This window comes from Mesocricetus auratus, unplaced genomic scaffold (genome assembly GCF_017639785.1).
Source record: "Mesocricetus auratus isolate SY011 unplaced genomic scaffold, BCM_Maur_2.0 Super-Scaffold_100014, whole genome shotgun sequence".
Taxonomy (NCBI): Eukaryota; Metazoa; Chordata; class Mammalia; order Rodentia; family Cricetidae; genus Mesocricetus; species Mesocricetus auratus.
This window is the reverse complement of record NW_024429197.1, coordinates 51,451,897-51,463,543: the sequence shown is the minus strand read 5'-3', so window position 1 is coordinate 51,463,543 and position 11,647 is coordinate 51,451,897. Positions and strand designations below refer to the sequence as shown.

The 11,647-nt window shown below is 49.1% G+C and overlaps 1 long non-coding RNA gene across 1 annotated transcript; it reads right to left on the bottom strand.

Annotated features, from left to right (window-relative positions):
* Nucleotides 1-713: 713 nt before the first annotated feature.
* On the bottom strand, nucleotides 714-9,192 carry LOC110341678. Its single transcript, XR_002383646.2, has 3 exons — nucleotides 8,897-9,192; nucleotides 5,332-5,461; nucleotides 714-4,725 (listed from the first exon to the last, which is right to left on the bottom strand). It is a non-coding gene; the product is annotated as an uncharacterized LOC110341678 (long non-coding RNA).
* Between the last annotated feature and the right edge of the window lie 2,455 nt (nucleotides 9,193-11,647).

The window sequence follows — 11,647 nt, the reverse complement described above, 5'->3', positions numbered from 1 at the left end:
AGAGACCTGGGAAGAGGGAACCTCAGTTGAGAATTGCCTTCATCAGATTGGCCCACGGACAAGTTCGTGGAGTCCTTTCTTGATTCGTGACTGATGTGGGAGGACCCAGCCCACTGTGGGTGGTCCCGTACCTGGACGGGTGGTCCTGGATAGTAATAGAAAGCCAGCTGAATTTGAGCCTGGGATGCTCGAAGCATCCATGGTCTGTTTAGGGGCCTGCCTGATGCTTCCTGTTTGGAGCCCCTTTCCTGGTTTCCCGCCTTGTATCCCCCTAAATTGAAATAAACACTTTCCTTTTTCAAGTTACTTTTGGTCAGTATTTTTTTATATATAGATTTTTATTTAAATTAGAACAATATTATTTTACATGTTAATCCCAGTTCCCTCTCCCTCTCATCCTCCCATGCTCCCCACCAACCCCCCATCACACACCCCCCCATCCACTCCCCAGAGAGGGTGAGGCCTTCCATGGGGGATCATCAAAGTCTGTCACATCATTTGGGCTAAGGCCTACCCCCTCCCCTGTGTATCTACTGAGAAAGTATTCCTCTATCGGGAATGGTCTCCCAAAGTCCTTTCGTGCACTAGGAATAAATACTGATTCCACTGCCAGAGCCCGATAGACTGCCCAGGCCTCCTAACTGACACCCACTTTCAGGCCTGGTTTGGTCCTATGTTGGCTCTCCAGCTGTCAAACTGGGGTCCGTGAGCTCCCCCTTGCTCAGGTCAGCTGTTTCCGTGTGTTTTCCCAGCATGGTCTTGTTGGTCAGTGTTTGTAACCCAACAACAGAAAGCAAACAACACAGTCCCCTAAGCAAGTGTGTGAATTGAAGGCTTTGTTTAGAGGCGACTGGTCAGGAGGGCACTAATGTCACTGATGGCTTCATCTGTTGGCTTCCTAGCTGCAAGGGCTTGGAGGAGGTGGGAGGAAGCAGGTTTCTGGAGGGGTGACGTCCAGAAGCCCATCCTGTCCTCAGCCGCCTTCTCTGGTTTTCCTGCTTCTCAGCATCTCTGCTAGGCGTTCTCCGTCACGTCCCACACTTCTTCCCGCCCCACAGCACAGGCCCGCAATGATGGCAGCAAGTGGTCATGGACAGACAGACACCTCCAATGCGGCGAGCTGTAACAAGTCCTTCCATAGGCCGTTTCTTCACCTCGGGGGAAAGACCGCCCGCGTGTCTCTCTCTTCAGCTGGAAACAGAAGCCATCTTCTTACGATGCATGGGATGAAAGCACCAAAAGCGGCCAAATCCCTTCGCTTTTAAAGGGAAAGGCGGTGAGGTGGTGTCTTTTCTAAAGTCGGGGAGACGTGACTCCGACCCACATCTTTCAATGCTTTCCTTCCTAGTGCGACTTTCCCCTGAAAACTAGGGGCTCGGCACTCAGTCCAGCCAAGGTCCTCTGTGTGTGCGTGTGTCATGAACTGCCAGATGAGTGGGGTCCATTCGGGTGTTTCTGAACACGCCCATCTGCCCTCCTACCCGGCCTCTCTCCTGTTTCCACTTACCCCAGCTACCTTCCTGTCCCTACAAGTCCCTCTCAATTTCCTTCTGTTCCCCCTCCCTTCCTTGTCTCAGGCTCTACTTTTCATTTTTATACATGTTTGAGAGCATGTGGTACTTCCTGTGTTTGCCTCATCTCACGCAACATAATGCTCTCCAGTTGCATCCATGTCATGGCGAATGATATGATTCCATTCTTTTTCCTGGCCATGTACTATTCCACGGTATACCTATACCACGTTTTTATTCATTCATTGCTGTGGGGCATCGGGGTTGGTGCTCTCTTTTGACTTAGTGTACCTTTCTGACACTGCCCTGGAGGCAGGGGACCTGGGACCTGATTCTTCAGGAAACAGCCTATAGGCAGGATGAAACAGTGCCAAGGGCTTCCTCTGGTATGCGTGTGTGTGTGTGTGTGTGTGTGTGTGTGTGTGCGCGTGTGCGCGTGCGTGTGCGTGTGTGGTGGAGGACTTCATGCTGCATGCACTCTGAACTGTATTTAGGAATTATCTGGCCTCTTGCTCTGGGATCGGAGGCCACAGAAGCCAGCTTGTGAGACCTTCCTGCTTGCCCAGGCTGCCCCCTGCTGGCCATGATGTCACTTCCTCCACCTGTTCACCACTGTGGACATTAATCTACTATAATCATTCTTTCAGAGCCAAACTCGGTTTCAGAGTCCTCATGCAGTCCGTGTGGGCAGCCACTTTGGGGCACACAGTCAGCGTGAGAGAGGAGACATGTTTGCAATCTTGTTTCTGAGTGACTTACTTTGTCTGGAAGCAATTCTAGCTGTTCTGTTGGCTTCTGCCTGGAACCCCAGCACTTCTGAAGCAGGGGGATCACTGTGAGTTTGAAGCCAGCCTAAGCAGCACGGTGACTTGGGAGGGGTTGCAGAGACACAGAAACAGTGAGAAAGCAATTATCAAATGCACGTGCAGTGATTAAGACTCAAGGTGTGGGGTGAGCACGGCGTCAGGGCTCAGGGCTGCCCTACCCTGTGTGCCGTGCCAGATGCTGGAGAGCATGGGAATCTCCCCTTTCCCGTTGTCTACGTGTTTTGCGTCAGTTTTCCACTGCTGTGACGAAGTACCCGAGGAAACGGTTTGTTTTGGCTCAGAGGGATCAGTGCATGGACATTTGGTCCTATTGCTTCCGGACTGCAGTGAGGCAGACGGATCATTGTGATGCAAAACCGCTCACTCACGGTGGCCAGAGATGGGGGAGAGGGATGGGGACAGAGAGAAAAAAGGGGGACGAATGGAAGATATATTCTTCCAAGCCCAGTCCCCAGTGGCCTATTTCTTACAATTGCCACCTGCTGACATTTCTGCTACCCTCCTGTAATGCCATCAATTATAAGACTACCAGTGCCCAGTTCCCCAGTAAAGTCAGAGACCTCCTGATCTGGCCCATCCGAAACTCCACCTCGGAACAGTGCTGCGCTGGGAACTAGGTCTTCAGCACACGAGCTGTAAGGGAGCAATCAGAATTCAAGCTGCAGCAGTGTGTGTGTGTGTGTGTGTGTGTGTGTGTTCTCAAATGTATGAGTGGGTGTGTGAGTGTGACAATGACCCAAGATCACCAGCTATGGTTGTGAGTTCTGCTTGGAGAAATTCTACTCGTGGAAGCCAAACTTACGTATATGAAGCATCTGGTTCAGCCCCTCAACCAACTGCACTAGCTTATGTCTAGCAGAGAGAGCAAAGGCCTGGTCAGTCAGTGTGATCCGCTGACATTCCCTTGTCAGAAATTCAGAGTCTCAGGCCTCACTCCTACCTACTGAATGACTGATGTGGATATGGGCATTAGAAAGCTGGACCCACAGCGTAATGACTTGGAGCAGTTTCGTCTTCTCAGGGTCTGCTGATGTCTTCTGCAAGAGGAGAATGTGTCCTAACCACTGAGCCATCTCCCAGCCCATTTGTGACACGTTAGTTGTTTTAGTCGCTCTTCCCTCTGGCGCTCTTCTATCTCTCATGTTGTTTATTTAGCGTGGGCTCCAATACCCACCTTTCGGGATCCCTCTCTCTTCTCTTTGGTGAGGCTTGCCATCGTTCCCACTCTCATATTCATTACCTTCTCTGGCAGCGTCCTGCTGGCTTTGTAGAGCACTCTGATGTGGCTCCCCCATCTAGCTTCGATGAATTTGCTGGTTCTGTCGGAGTCCATTGCTGCCCTGCTCTGTCATTTCTGGGCCTGTGGTGAGGCCTGGGTCTGCTGCCCACATCTCTGGCTCTGAGTTAGAGGCAATTAAAAGGCAAACATGAAGCAGAATGCACAAGGGGACTTGTCTCCTGATAAGAGCGTGCTGTGTTCCATTGTCCCTTTAATTGGAGCTCTTTCCCTTGTTCTGAGATCTCACACGCACACACCCCGGATTTCCCATTAAGTGGGCACCAGAGGCTGAGTGACAAGTGTCAGTTACACTGACCAGACGACACTGCTGTCCTCTGTCCTCATCTGTAGAAGTGGTGAAGCTGGATGGCTGTTATCCCTGGTAAGCTCATTGTTATCTGTCAAGTCTGTGGTGGTTCTGTTTGATTCTGTTCCTTTAGCCTCAGGAGAAATGAGACAGATCAAGAAACAATCGGTAAATGGTCTGATGTGCTGGTAGCTCTTGTGTGTGCGGTTGGCTTCTCCTTCGAGGGTGTTAAAGTTCCACTCTTAGGGTGTTTTTTATACAAAACTATGTCACCCTCCACTGGGTCACAGAATAGCTACTAACCCCATGTGGTTGTTTAAATTTAAATTAGTTAACACAAAGGAAGGCTTAGTCCCCAACTGCATCTTCTGCACCATTTTGAGGGTCCAAGAACCCCCGTGTGCCTAGGAGCAACAGATAAGGGGCTATTTCCACCATTGTGGAAAGTTCCTTTAGATATTACTGACGGTGGCTTGGCGGGATTTGTGAGAACTTGGTCTTCTGAGTCCAATGGAACTTGATCCAAATCTCATTTCCCTTCTAGATAGCTAAATGACGACAAATGTCACTTGACTGCCCTAGTGAGTGATTTGTCTGCCTCCCAGAGCAGTGTGAGGATGAGGTGAGATGGTCCAGAGCCTGGTGTGTCACTATCACTGTTGGTTACTTACACGGGGCAGCTTGGTTTCAGGGGGATGATTGCTGGGTAGATGAATACGGACTCCCCGAAGTACCGAGTAGGTATTTTTATCTTTTGTATGTGTTGGCTCTTAGTAGTGTTGATGTAAGAATAGTTCTCACCTTAGAAGGAACAAGAGAGTTTATTTTGGAGCTAATATGAGTGACCATGATGCAAGAACACACAGATTTGTTACTTCAAACACCATATTCCAGTGTGGTAATCACTTCAGGAAAAAAAATTAATAGTAACAACAAAGAAAGTTAGAAATTCAGTTTTTTTCCAAATATCATGCTGGAGGGTTACAGCAAACTGGAAAAAAATCTCAGCTCTCTGCTGACGTTCTTAGCTTTTGGTGGAAGCTGTAGATCTGTTTACATATTCTAAAAAGGTTTTCCTAGAGGTCACTGGACGTTAGGTCATACGAAGAGGTGAGCAAAAAACGTCTTTAGGAGCCTAAAAATAGCCCAGGATAGTTTGACTCTCTGTAATGATCTGTCCACGGTTAGTGAATCAGCCATGTAGGGGGCTTACCCCAGCTAAAGCCTGTCCTTGGGAATGGCAGTCCACGTGAACAGCTCACGCATGCATGTTATATATCACCTTCCTTCTCTCAAACAGGTGTAGTGGGATGGTGGACATATGAGAAAAGGTGACATGGTGGGGCATGGATCCCCTGAGCTAGAGTTACAGGTAGTTTTGAGTCACCCAACATGGTAAGAACTAACCTCTGGTGTCCTGCAAAAGCAGCGAGCTCTCTGAAGCCCTGAGCCGGCATCTCTAGGCCCACGTCACGCTTCTTTGTACTTGAGCTTGGAAGGAGAGGATTTTCATTGGAGAGGAGGAGGCAGGAGACACCTGGGGAGAGAAGTCACAGATGCCGAGCACACACATGAGAGAGAGAGAGAGAGAGAGAGAGAGAGAGAGAGAGAGAGAGAGAGAGAGAGAGGGAGAGAGGGAGAGAGGGAGAGAGAGAGAGAGAGACATCCCTGGCAGCAGCCAGCGACCTCCCACACTGCCCGTTCCTGCTCCCCTGTCTGAGCCTGGTGACTGACTCTAGTTTCATAAGCAGTTCTTCAAGCTAAGGTAGTCAGTGTCCTTTCTGTCACCCAGGATTGGACGATAACTTTGAAGGGACGTTGCTAACTGATTTCTCCCCACCAAGAAAGGCCTTGTGGGTGTTTTTCATTGGGATCGCCTAGTACTCAGGACACCAGGCTTCATTTTTGTGCAGGTCACTTAGTTCATTGGCCTGTCTCAGAGCCACATAGCTACTTCAAAAAGTTTTCCGTGTGTGTGTGTGTGTGTGTGTGTGTGTGTGTGTGTGTGTGTGTGTGTGTGTGTGTGATTTATCTTGTGTACATACGTGTATGTGTGTGGAGCATGTTGCCACTACATGGATGTAAAAGTCAGAGGACAACTTGTAGGAGTCAGTTCTGTCTTCCCACCCTGTGGGACCCTGAGGGATCAAACTCAGGACCTCAGACTCGACAGCAAACACCTTCACCCTCTGAGCCAACTCCTCAGCCAGTTTGCACACATTTCCAAAGCCCCCAGGCAGGACAGCCCTGCCGTTTTTTGTTAGACCCCTTGAGAACCCACATGAAATCATACTTATCGCTAATGACTTTATCTCTGATTTTTCTGGTTATATTCTGATGACAGCTGGCTGTCCTCTGTTTCTGTTCTCTGTTATTACCTGGAAAGAAAGTCTGCGGTCTGGCGCATCCTCTCCTGGAAGCTGCTGGCCTTGGGGACCAGCTTCCTAATATACTGTCATGCCAGTAGAGGGCAGCATCACCAAGAACTTTTTGGTAATTTAACTGCGTGGGTAGGCAGGCAGCCTGCTATCTCTCTGTTCCCTCGCCTCACCTTGCCCTGCATTTGGCAGTCACACAGAGGAGAGATATTTTCGAAGTGACTCTGTTGTCCCAGCAACTGATGGACAGGAGGTGGCCCGGGAAACAGCAGCAGGATTGGCTGGAGGTCCTCCTACTGTCTACACAGGCGGCCTCTGGCACGGCTCTGCCCCTGCGGGGGCTCGCTGTCTGGGAGGCCCATGCCAGCTGCCCACTCCTCAGACTTTGCTCACATGTCTCCTCCGTGTGTTCTTGTCCCTGAATGCCTCTTCCCAGAAAGAACCTGAGTCAGTCAGTCTAGTTCCTGCTAAACTATGACAGATGTCAAAGCAGTCGTTGGAGCGGATTATAGTCTCCCTGCTCCCATGGCAACAGGCAAAGCCAGGTAAAGTGCGAGAGGGAGACAGAAGTTCAGAGCAGGGAGATGGCTCGGCTGGGCGGCTCAACAACCGTCCTTCCCGAATCTTTTGGTTTAATGTTGCTTTAGAACGAACTGTCCTCTCTCCCTATTACTCTCCCGAAACACCCTCAGGCTTGGCCACGGGGCTGTGCGCTTGCAGAAGTCATGGCTCTGCTGAGGAGATGTTTCTTGGTCCAGACTGAGCGGTCTTCCCAGGGACAGTGGTTCTTACATGGTGTGCAATTACATTCCACTTCTTATTCTCAAACTTTCCATCAGGGACTCTGGACACATCGCCCTGCCTCCTTCCCGGGCTTCACAGGGGCTGGGCTTCTCTCTCAGTGGTCGCAGGGTCTGACTTATTTGGGACGCTCCTGTGGGTGACTCTACACTTGCCCGTGACTGGGGTCCTGGGGTGAACCCTTTCTCAAGGGGATATGACATATGCTAAAACCAAGATCCCACACAGACCACTTAAAACCCTAGAAAAACCCCTCCTCACTCAGGACGCCAAGCAGGCTCCCGCCGGAAGTCATGTGATCACTTGCACCTTCTTGGTGGGGAGAAATCAGTTAGCAATGTTCCTTCAAAGTTATCGTCCAATCCTGGGTGACAGAAAGGACACTGACTACCTTATCGTGAAGAACTGCTTATGAAACCAGAGTCAGTCACCAGGCTCAGACAGGGGAGCAGGAACCGGCAGTGTGGAAGGTCGCTGGCTGCTGCCAGGGATGTCTCTCTCTCTCTCTCTCTCTCTCTCTCTCTCTCTCTCTCTCTCTCTCTCTCTCTCTCTCTCTCTCTCTCTCTCTCTCTCTCTCTCTGTCTCTCTCTGTCTCTGTCTCTCTCTCTCTCTGTCTCTGTCTGTCTCTCTCTGTCTGTCTCTGTCTCTGTCTCTGTCTCTCTGTCTGTCTCTGTCTCTGTCTGTCTGTCTGTCTCTCTCTCTGTCTGTCTCTGTCTCTGTCTGTCTCTCTCTCTGTCTCTGTCTCTCTCTCTCTGTGTCTCTCTCTCTCTCTGTCTGTCTCTGTTTCTGTCTCTGTCTGTCTCTCTCTCTCTGACTCTGTCTCTCTGTCTCTGTCTCTGTCTCTGTCTCTGTCTCTCTCTCTCTCTCTGTGCTCGGCATCTGTGACTTCTCTCCCCAGGTGTCTCCTGCCTCCTCCTCTCCTATGAAAATCCTCTCTTTCCAAGCTCAAGTACAAAGAAGCGTGACGAGGGCTGAGAGAGCTCAGGGCTTCAGAGAGCTCGCTGCTTTTGCAGGACACCAGAGGTTAGTTCTTACCATGTTGGGTGACTCATAACTAACTACCTGTAACTCTAGCTCAGGGCATCCAATGCTCATTCGGGTCCCCGTGGGCACCCACACACATGTTCCCCCCATACACATAGAAAAAAGATGGATGGTTTTCTCTGGGCTATTCTTCTAAAGATATTTGTGTATAATGGAAAGTTTCTGTCCAACACAGACAGTATACCACAGTGAACTCCTGAGCAATCATCACCCTCCTCAGCAATGCTCAGTCAACAGAAGACTGCTCTTCTGGTACCCCTAAGTTATTTTGAAGTCAACCCTAGTCATTTCTTTTCGCCATGTCCCCTGCTGGGAGAACTTTGGGTGACAGGAGAGCATCCAGACTGTTTCCCTGTCTGATGCCTTTCTGCCCACCCTTTCTTTGCCTCTCTCTCTCTTTCCCAGAAGTCTCCCCTCCTCACCCCACTGAGCTGTGTTCCCTGGAATAATACCTTTCCCCAACTATTGCTAGGAATAAATACCTCCTTTTCTCAGATCTCTCATTTTTCCAGTGCATCCCAGAGGCCATCCTTCTCTGGAACATTCTCTGCCCCCCCCCACGATAAAGTGAGACCTTCCTGTGAGAGCCAATGGTACAGGGGTTTCTGTTTATAACAATTGTTCCTAGGCAGTCCACACCCGGAAGCATTCTAGGAGGCTTTCAAGAAACACCAGCTGATTTGATGAAGTCCAACAGTTAGAGGTTCTACACAGGGAAAGTGAGGCACAGAGATGTTCCGAACACTCACCGTGTAAGTGGCAGAGCTGGGATTCTGCGCTCAGGCCGTCTGGCTGCTCACTGTAGCTCAAGACCTGTATTTGACACCCGTTTGCTTCTGTAGACTGTGCAGACTTGGGGAACAGGGATGGGAGTTATTCTCTTCTGCACTCTGGGCCCGCGAACCCTCACTCTAGGCCTGAGCCCTACCTGGCCGGCCGGCACATTTGTGGCTGGCTGAAAGCATGTAACATAGGACTCTGTGCACTATCAAGGGACCCGCATCCTAGAGCCAGCTGTAATTCCCATGGTAATAAGGACCCTTGGCTGACAAGATTAACCTTTTTCTTAATAACCAACACTTGTTCTGACCTTTTCCCTGAACAGAGGCAGTCTGTAGCTCTCACCTGAGCCGGGGAAATGGGCCCCGCAAGGATTTACAGGAATAGTTTACAAGCTTCCAGGTGCCTCTGATTTGCAAATGGGTGCAGCCTCTTGGTTGGAACTTGTTGAGCTACAGAGACAAGATACCAGAATGAAGTTTCAGCAATGACCCAGAGATGGAGGAGGGATTTTGAGGATGCTGGGGACAGATAGGTTTCTCCCTCCGCCTGGAGGATCTTCTCAAGGCCATGCCAGGTCAAGGGGAATGAATATCATTTTCATCATTTTCCTTGTGGTCAGCAGTAATTTTTCCTCCCCCAAGGACCACTGTAATTACAATGGCAATGGGTAGCATGTTTGGGTGAACCTCTAGGAAGAAACAGAGACAGCCAAGTAAATGTTCCCAAGTTTTCCCGACCTGAGTCAGCCACAGTGCCTGGGTCATTGCTATGGGAGGCTGACAGAGCTGTATGCACACACCCCAATAGTTTTGTGATATGCCTGGGCATATCTAATAGTTTTTAAAAAATTTTTTCTGTGGTTATTGTTGTTTACTGGAAATTCTAGTACTAAATTTTCAGCAAAAGCCTTTACTATTTCATGTGTAATTCTCAACTAATTAGAATATTATAATTTACTGTCTGGCTATGAGCTAACCAAAGACTTTAAGTCTTTTAAATGAGCAGGCTTCTTTTCACAGTCCCTCCCTCACGCTGCCTCCCTCCCTCCAATGTGTTCTTCCCTCTCTATCACTTATCCCCACCACCATTTCCCCTCCCTTCTCTTGCCCCCACCCACCGGATCCACTGCTCCTCTGCTTCCCTTCAGAAGAAGGCAGGACTCCCAGGGATATCAAGCAAACATGGCATGCCAAGTTGCAATACGACTAGGTACATCCCTCATGCTAAGCCTGGATGAGGCAGCACAGTAGGAGGGAAGGGGTCCCGAGTGCCACCAAAAGAGCCAGAGACAGGCCCTGCTCCCACTGTTAGGTGTCCCACGGGAAGACCCAGCTACAGGACCACGACATATATGCAGAGGGCCTAGGTCAGGCCCATGCAGGCTCCCTTACTGTCGCTCCAGTCTTTGTGAGCCCCAGGAGGCCTGGTTAGTTGATTCTGTGGGATGTGTTCTTGTAGTGTCCTTGACCCCTCTGGCTCCTATGATCCTTCCTCCCCCTCTTCCGCAGGATTCCCTGAGCTCTGCCTAATGTTTGCCTGTGGGTCCCTGTACTAGTTGCTGGATGAAGCCTATCTGATGACTATTATGCTAGGCCCTGGTCTAGAAGTATAGCAGAATATCATTAGGAATTATTTCATTGACTTTTTTTTTTTTTGCTGGTTGTGTTTGGTTTTAACCTGGGTCTCTAGGTTACACAGTCTCTGGGTCCTGATCCTTTTAAATTTAGAGCCACACAAAGTTAAAACAAGAACCCATTTCTTATTGAATTATAGTATTGAAGAATGGTAATTTAGTAGGCAGTGGTGGTTTTTTTTTTTTTACAGTCGATGAGTTATATTTTTACATTTGAATTGGACCTTGTCTTAGATTATAGTAATCACATTTTTGGATTGTTTACCTTACCCAAATCCAAAATGATTTTAAAATAGTCACATTAGGGTAGCTTTCTTTCATTGGTCAAGTTTTGTCAACCAGTTTGTGGAAGCTATCAAGATGACCTCTAAAAGGTTGTCATTTTGATTTTATAGGTATGACATGTGTGATATATTTACAATAGCTATAATCTGGCAATGGTCACCATTATTAGCAAATTGCTGGAAGCAGAATTTCAACTAAGATAATGTGGTCTTCATTACTGTGAGCTACTTTCCCAGTTTTTAATAACATAATCCTTTATTGATTCTTTGGGAATTTCACATCATGCCCCCCAACCACACTCATCTCCCCATCCCTCCATACCTGTTCCCCACCACCGTAGTGTCTTTCCCCTAAAAGAAACCCCCCAAAATTAATAAAAAACAAAAACAAAACAAAACGAAGCAAACAACAACAACAACAACAAAAACACCCTCACGCCTCCATGTTTCCAATACTTCTTCATCCCCCCTAGCGGCATCAGGAGGCGCAGCGTGTGTCACATGTTATAGCCTTTTGTTCAGTCAGTCCCACCAGCAAATGTTCATTGCAATGAGTCATTGGTCTGGTTCAAGGCTTCTGGCACACCACCATCACTGGACCCTCACCAAAAGTCCTCTTGGGTGTCCTGCTATTGTCCCACGTCATGGAGATCCAAGGCTATCATTCTGCAGGGCCAGTCCCTTCATGTGCTCCAGCAGGTCACAGATGGAGTGGATGTTAGAGCAGGCCAACCCAAGGCCCAGGATGTGGGTCTGGATGGTAGCTGAGATGGTCCGTCTGGGCCACCAGGACTGTTCCC